We start from the raw sequence: 7,738 nt of genomic DNA, 5'->3' as shown, positions 1-7,738 counted from the left end.
TGTGGAGCTGTTTTTCTCAAGTGTGGAGCAGTTCTGTTAGTATTTGTGAACGCAATTTATCTGGCAACGCTTTCAGGATTTTCAAAATGCTCGAGTACGTTGGAGAGAAATGCGCCCAGATATTGGTAAGTGCAGTAGACTACGTTTTAAGAAAATTATCAAGGCATAAAATTAGTATATCATAGAAGGTGTCATCTCCGACACCATAATGTACATATATTATAGATCAGATCAGACTTTGTCCGTTTGCCCGTCTACCCGTTTCTAGGGTATTAAATCTTCGGCGTGCCGAAGATATCATTACATTCTCGTCTTTTTAATGGAGTCCTTATGTTTTGATGGATTTTAGTAATTTGATTTTGGTAAATTAACATTTTTATGTTATTACTTGACCAAAATTAAGTTCCCCCACCAACCGCTGTCCAAGACTTAATTTTGAATTGTTTATTTCCAAGCTATTCTCCAGTGTTTTTTATTGTCATCAGCGCAAAAGATAAAAGATAAAGAAATGTTATCTTTTTTGGCATTTATAAAAACTCTTCAACTGTAGCGGGGCAGAGGTTGGGAGCCAAATGCAACTCGAATCCCCGCGACTTTGGGGGCAGTTTTATGTCTGTGGTTTTTTTGTTCTCTTTTTTTTTATTTTTGGGCGGAGGAACCGCCGCGGCGATGCTGTCCTTGACAGCTCAATTTCGGGCTTGTGGGGGGAGCGCGTGTCCGCTTTATGGAGCGACGGCTTGTTGCCTTTTTCGGAGATGGTTCTCGGGTAAGCACATGGCCATTGTTGTTGCCAATCTTGGATTGCTGTTGATAGTTATGGTTGGGCCAGCTGGCGGCGGGCGGGTCAGCGTTCAGCACGCACTCATTATCGCCCGTTTTATTTTCACGCATTGTTCATGTTCCCGAAGAGAGCCCATTCCTGTCCTTTGTTGTGAGGTGGTAAGGTGGTGAGGGGGTGAGGGGGGAGTGCTGCACAAAAAAAACTTGATGAGGCTGCGTGTCTTTTGATTATGCCATAGCTCACTTGCAGTGCCCCAAGCCCACACCCAATCCGTGTATCTTATGCGCAATGTTGTCATTATGACCGCTCGTAAACATTGATGACAGTTTTGGGCGCAATGGCCACGCCTACTTGGCCGTCTGGCCCATTTCGTTCACATTGATTGATTTCCATGATTTTTGGGTCTGGGCGTCTGTTTCGTTTCGGCTTTTGATACCCTGCATAGCTGACGGGTACGTAACACTGTTAACAGTGTTGTTAATGTGACGCTAACAGCGTAACATTGAATTGGCCATGCGGTTAAGCTACGATTAAATTACCAACAGTTTCTTTAGCCAAATCGATTGCCCGTTTCATGAAGCTGCAGACTAGGCTGCTGTAAATTGTGCTGTTAACGTCACACTGTTGTCGTCACGCAAACATGAAACTATGCATCAATCAAGTCTCTTGCTGAAAGATTAATTGCAGCCAGCTTGGAAATTTGAACTTTGTTAAGATAAGTGTGGCATAAATTACACAAGCCAAAGCAGGTAACCTAGGTACTGTATGCTGTGCTGTTAACGTCCTGCTCTGGTCGCCACAATAACAGAATGAATGATGGTGACAGGAGTAGTTGTTTGAGAGCTGAACATTCAGACGGAGGTTCTAAAGGTTTCCAAACTAAAGCTGTTGACCATGCCACTGTCAACTATGTGACGTGATGCTCGCATTAACATTGGCATGCTCGCATTAACATTGGCATGCTCGCATTAACATTAGGCTTAAATGGACTCAGTTTAACTCTAGCTAAAAGCTTCATCTCGTCACGCATTTGATACAGGCAACTAAATCCCTGTCACTTTATACAAGAAGGGCATCGGCTGGTCGTGCGGCAGTTTTCGTTTAAAATGACTCCAATCGGATGCCGTAAAAGCGGCAACTTAGTTGTGTCTCGGCACTATAATAAACTGCCATCCATGAGCATGAAAGTTGCCCTGGATCCGGGTCCGCTCTTGTCCTTTCTGCTTGCCCGTTGCGTTGTGTTCCACTGTCAAAGCCGCTCATCACTCAGCGCTGCAATGGCAGTCATTAATCAAATAGCGCCAAAAACACCCGCCCACTGGCCAGCCGCCCCCAGCTGCCAATCCCCTTCCCCCATCACCCCCCTTGTGGCCAGGACAACAATGGGACGCGTCGCTTTTGGGTTTTTATTGCATTTGTCACCAGCCTCAGATGAAGCGTCCGAAGCGTCCGTCCGTGCATAGCATGGGAAAAGCGACACTTGCGGTGGCATCCACATTCAGTTGCAGGACAAGGATAACAGTTTCCCCTGGCTCCGTCCCTTCCTCCTTCTCAGCCAACTATCCGCTTGGTGCCTGTCTGTTGTCTTCTGTCTGCCGTGAGCTGGCATTTTTGGCACGGTTCGAACGTAATAATTAGTCAGCTCTGATTGTTGCCGGCACCGTCGACTAGCTGATGTCCCCTTCACACGTCCTCCTCCCTTCCATGCACTCCGCTCCTGCTGATGCGGGACTGACTTTGGCATTGACTTGCTCCAAATTGATTGCATGCAATTTTCACGGAACAGGGTCTCAATCATTGTCGATAATATATCAAATCTTGATCAGTATTGATAGACAATTATATATATGTGGCCAAGGTCGTCTGTTGCTATCAGACAGAGGTTCGTCCTTCTGCAGACAGTACTTATTTCAAGATTGACCAAAGCAGACCCCCTAGTCGTATAGATGTCATATGAAAGATCGGTTGAGTTTGTAAGCCACTTTTCTCAGTCGCTCAAGATATCCCGACAAAACTTGGCCATTTCGTACCATTTAGTACTATATAATAATATATTTTCAATACAAATGCATTTTCTTGTGTAAAAGAATTCTATCTTCAATTCATCTTGAAGAATTATCGTTTATAGAACAATTCTATTATTTAAGCTATTTCGAACGAATTCAACAATTACGAGCTTCATTATTTTTTTTAATATATTTGGAAACCGTACTAATATGGTTGCTGTATGGAAAATCGGTCCACGTATGCAAAAGTTCATTTCTAAGCCATATGCCTAGAAGGGTATTTCATTTTCGGCGTGCTTTACTAACTCCTTCTTTCCTATTAATGCTCTACGTGCGATCAGTTGTTATCGATGCCGATATTTGTTATCGATTGGCCAGCGAAAATCGATTTAAAAACTAAAATCATCAGATATACTTTCACGCATAACTTAAAATTTCCACAGTTCGAAATGCATTAGATCAACAGTTTTAGAGTCCCGAAACTATTAAATTAGATGATGCTTTTCCAATTGTTTTTTAGAATCACTTTTGTATAGAATTTGTGCTTCATGTTTTTAAAAAGCTGGCTTAAGGTAGTTTTCTTAGTTTGACTAAACCCTTATCCTTGCGAGATATACACAGACAAGACAAAATAGACCGGCGTTGCTCGGGTCCAATTAATGTGTTGCTGGCTCATAACCTTCTTTTAATGTTCTTATCAAGGAAATCTCCCGAAAATCTGTCGAAATTTCATTTATTACAAACAAAATTAATTACATAGATTACAATTTTGTTTAATTGTTTTAATTAGTATTATTTTTTTTACATTTTTGACTTGAATCATTCACATATTTTGTTGAATGCGTTTTAATATATATTTCTACAAAAATATTAAATACTCTTGAATATGGTAACAACAAATAGAGTAAGAAGAAGCACGTTTGCAAACATTGGTGATTAATCGGCGGTTAAATATTTGGCATCAGCTTCCAGGCAGTTCATCAAATTCGCTTTTCGTTAGCTGTTTGCTCTTGAAATCCACACGCCTCGCTTGAATGCATGCCACATGCCGCATGCCGCATGCCACATGCCGCATGCCGCACTGGCTCTGCCATCAGTCATGCATGCAAACAGGAAGACGAAGTCGAGCAACTGCAGCAGCAGCCGCAGCAGGAAGCGGGAGAGGGAGAGGGAGTGGGAGGGGGGGGGGGGGGTAGGGGGCTAGGCAATCAATCAGCTGGACAAACTATTAGAGCGAATGCTTACTTAGGCCCCGCTGCCCCGCTGCCCCGCTGCGACCTGCAGACTCAACGAGCTGAACTGAGTAATGGAATTGTGTATTAATTTAATATACATACATATGAGTATGTATGTGTGTGTGTGTGTGTGTGTGCGCGCGCAATTTATTTAGTATTATATACACATAAACGATTTATATTATAAATTGGCAGCCATCTAAAATTGTCGGGATTTGCGATTTTTATTGGTCGAGCGAAATGCAGCAATTAATGGGATAACGCTCGCGGGCCAAACAGACGATGCGGTTGCAACATTGAAACTCTTTTATGCATGTGGCACCCACAGATACCGCACAGTGAAATACATGGCACCCTCCCCCTCCCCACGGCCGTTGCCAGGGACTCCACACACGATTTCAAATGCGCAGTTATGAGTTTGTCCTTGTACAGGAAGAACGCGACGACAAGCGAAGGTTTCCGGCAATTGCCCCCGAGCAGGAGAGCGAAACGTAAGCGTTTGTTTAGCGTGTGGCAGGTGGACTCGTGAATGCCCTGTAATTGCCATTGGAATATAACACAAACATAAATAAAACAACACAAGCACAAAACATAAAACGAAACATTTTCATACATTTCAAATATGTGCAAAATTCCTGAGATAACTGAAACAACTCATAAATAATGTAAGAAGTGGCCTTAATCTTTCCTTTTCTCTTTCGCTCGCTTATGCTTGTAAGACACAACACACACATACACACATGCATCCTCTCTCTCTCTCTCTCTGTCTCTCTCATACGTGTGCTCTCTCAGCAACAGCTGCACAGTTATGGAGCTGGCGCCTGCTCTCTTAATTGTTCCCTGTCAGTGAAGAACTGGGATCGCTCTGGCTTAACATAAAGATAGAAGTCATTTTAAACTTAAAAAATATAAATCGAAGTATATCGCAGACCTAATCAAAGCAAATGAAATTCAGAACCAACATCAGGACAAGCAAAAATAAATTATATAATTAAAAAAAACTGCACCAAATCATAATTAAATGGAACAAGCAAAGACAATAAAGAGACAAAAATTTATTTTTCCTATTTGAATTTTGAAAAAGAGCTTGACAATGTCAAAAAAAATTGAAGAATTATAATTAATACACACAGATCATATATGTCAGGTTATAGCCAAAATTGCTGGCTGATTCTTGGCAATACAAATGAAATATATATATATATATATAAAAAAAAACATTTAAAAATACTTCCTCTTTATCACATCACTCACTCTCAGCTTTAGGCAAAATACTTACATACATACAAAATACAAAAAAATTATTATACATATTTAGACAAAACAAGAAAAATTGAGCTACATACTTTTAGTTGTATGTGCCTTTATGTTAAAGCTACAAGATCTGAACCGTACTTAAAGCTCATGTTAGCTGACAAGCAGCATAAGTTAATTAGTTTTTATCCAGTTGTCAAAAGTTAAGAAAAGACGTGCTTAAATTGATCGTAAGGGCAGCTAAGCTACCCCCTGGTCATTACCAAGATTACGTGGTATAATACAAACGCTGCTTGTGTTTGCCTTGTGTGTGTGCGTGTGTGTAAGTGTGCTTACGTGTGTGTGTGCGGGGTAGCCGTGAAATTTCATTTGAATGTGTCTCAGTGGACAAATCAAAGTTAACGAAGCTTCAGCTGCAAATCTAGTTCCAGCAGCTCCAGCAGCTGCTGCAGGAAAAACAACGCAGCGCAGCGCAGAAAAGCGCACACGAAAGGAAAATTGAAAAATCAGCCACGACGCAAGAAAAACAAAAGCAACAAAAAAAAAGAAGAGAACGACAAGTGGACGGACATGCAACGTGTAACAACAGTGCCTGCTAAAACTATGATTGTTACCTATCTTTACCGTACTTTCACCTTTTAAACCATCTTCAATTAAGTACGGACGATCTTAAAGTGAACTGGTTTTGTTATTAAATCAATTTTCAAATGTGCTGTGAACTTGATTCAAGTTTTATTCTTCAAAAGGCAAACTTCTTACTAGAATTTTATGCTGGCAATAAGACAAGGAAGCCAACTGCAACAAATGTGGCAACACTGCGCCACGCCCACCACATTTCGGTGGGCTGCAGTTGTCAGTAGAATTTGCTGCAGCCACAGCAGCGGCAGCGGCAGCGGCAGCGGCAGGTTGCAATTTGCAGATTGCAACGACGCGAAGTTCGCTTGATTTGTGTGCAGGCGCCTTCAAGGTCACGCGACGCTTTGGCGTCTGTAAAAGGGGTTTAGGTGTACACTTTGCTATGCGGCATTGTAGATTGGCCATAAATTCAATGCACTTGAACCGAATGCCCCCCTCCCCAATGGCGGAGGGGGCTCGATAGCCTGGGTCGGCTGGCCACACTGGCTCGCCGCTTAATGCTTCCTTGTCAGCAGTTTATGCGTCGTTCGGCCATTTGCACAAATTGTTTATGGCCCAAATGCCCAAGGGCCAAGAAAAAGCCAAACTGCCCCATAACAATGCCACATGGCCAAAAGGCCGAAGGCGACTTTAATGTACGGCCAGGCACTTGCCCAGCAGCTTCGAGGCATTCAAGTCGCATTGGGCTGTCACTTTTTATGACAGAGTTGCCACACTTTTGAAGACTTTCTTGATTTGTGATTCGAAATCGGCTTTTTAAGTGACATTATATTAAGCTAGCTCGCAAACTGCCAGGTATAAATAAAACAAAGCTTTAAAACTTATAAAGAGAGAACAAAAGAGAAATGCTAGCTATAAGCACACATTTAACATTTTACAAAGCATGTTATTCGAATGGCAAATTTACCATTTAGCTTGCAAGTCAATTTTGGTCTTATATAAATATGGCAAGAATTGAAAGTTTTTGCTAAACAGCAGATTCTTTTGAGTATCATTCGGATCGAAATCCTGACAAATATTTGAGAAAATAAAGTATAAAGATGAAGATTCGATTCAAATTAAATAAGAAAAAGTATCTTCCTGGTAAACACAAAAAGGCTGTGGTTGTTTCTCTACAAGTAGGAGTCAAAGAACATCTTTGCTTCGACTCGTATAATATATAAAAGTTATAAAATATCGAAAAACAAGTAACTAAAAAACACAAACACAAAATGAAATAAATTCGTATATAAATATACAAGAGAAGAACATCTCGCTTTTAGGTTAGTAATTTTATCACAACCTGAACAAGATTTTTTTGGGTATCATTCGGAGCGAAATCCTGACAATCACCTTTCTGTTAAACAAAAATAACATAAAAAGTCTGTGGTTAGTTCTTTAAAGGTATCAGTCACGCAAGCAAAAAAGAAATATATGAAAAAAGTAAGAAAAGAGAAAACGGAATTAACAAACATTTAAATAAAGAGGAGTCTGTCCTCGACGAGGCACCGAACCAGACTGAGCCTCAAAGCAGTTGCCAACTCGAAAGAAGACAATTGTTGGGCATTGTAACTAACGCCTGCTTTGATGTTATACGAATCTTAGAGATGGCAATGTTAACGCTTAAGAGTATGTTAACTGGTTGAGCTAGGGATGAGAGAATATCTTTTTTTCGTGACACGAAAATTTGCAACTTATCACAGTTTGGAAAATTAAGTCTTTACAAGGCTGAAATGTGAAGAATATAGGAAAAGAACAAGTAAAAGTGATCTAGTTCTTAGTGCTCGACTGGAAGATACCCTGTTCGAGCGTTGTAAGTTTCAAGATTTTAAAAAATGTATTGCATT

This window comes from Drosophila montana, unplaced genomic scaffold, assembly GCF_035044405.1.
Source record: "Drosophila montana isolate Dmon_TW-CO22-7 unplaced genomic scaffold, ASM3504440v1 contig_2496_1, whole genome shotgun sequence".
Lineage (NCBI taxonomy): Eukaryota > Metazoa > Arthropoda > Insecta > Diptera > Drosophilidae > Drosophila > Drosophila montana.
The sequence above is the reverse complement of the archived record's forward strand: the minus strand, read 5'-3'. Positions refer to the sequence as shown.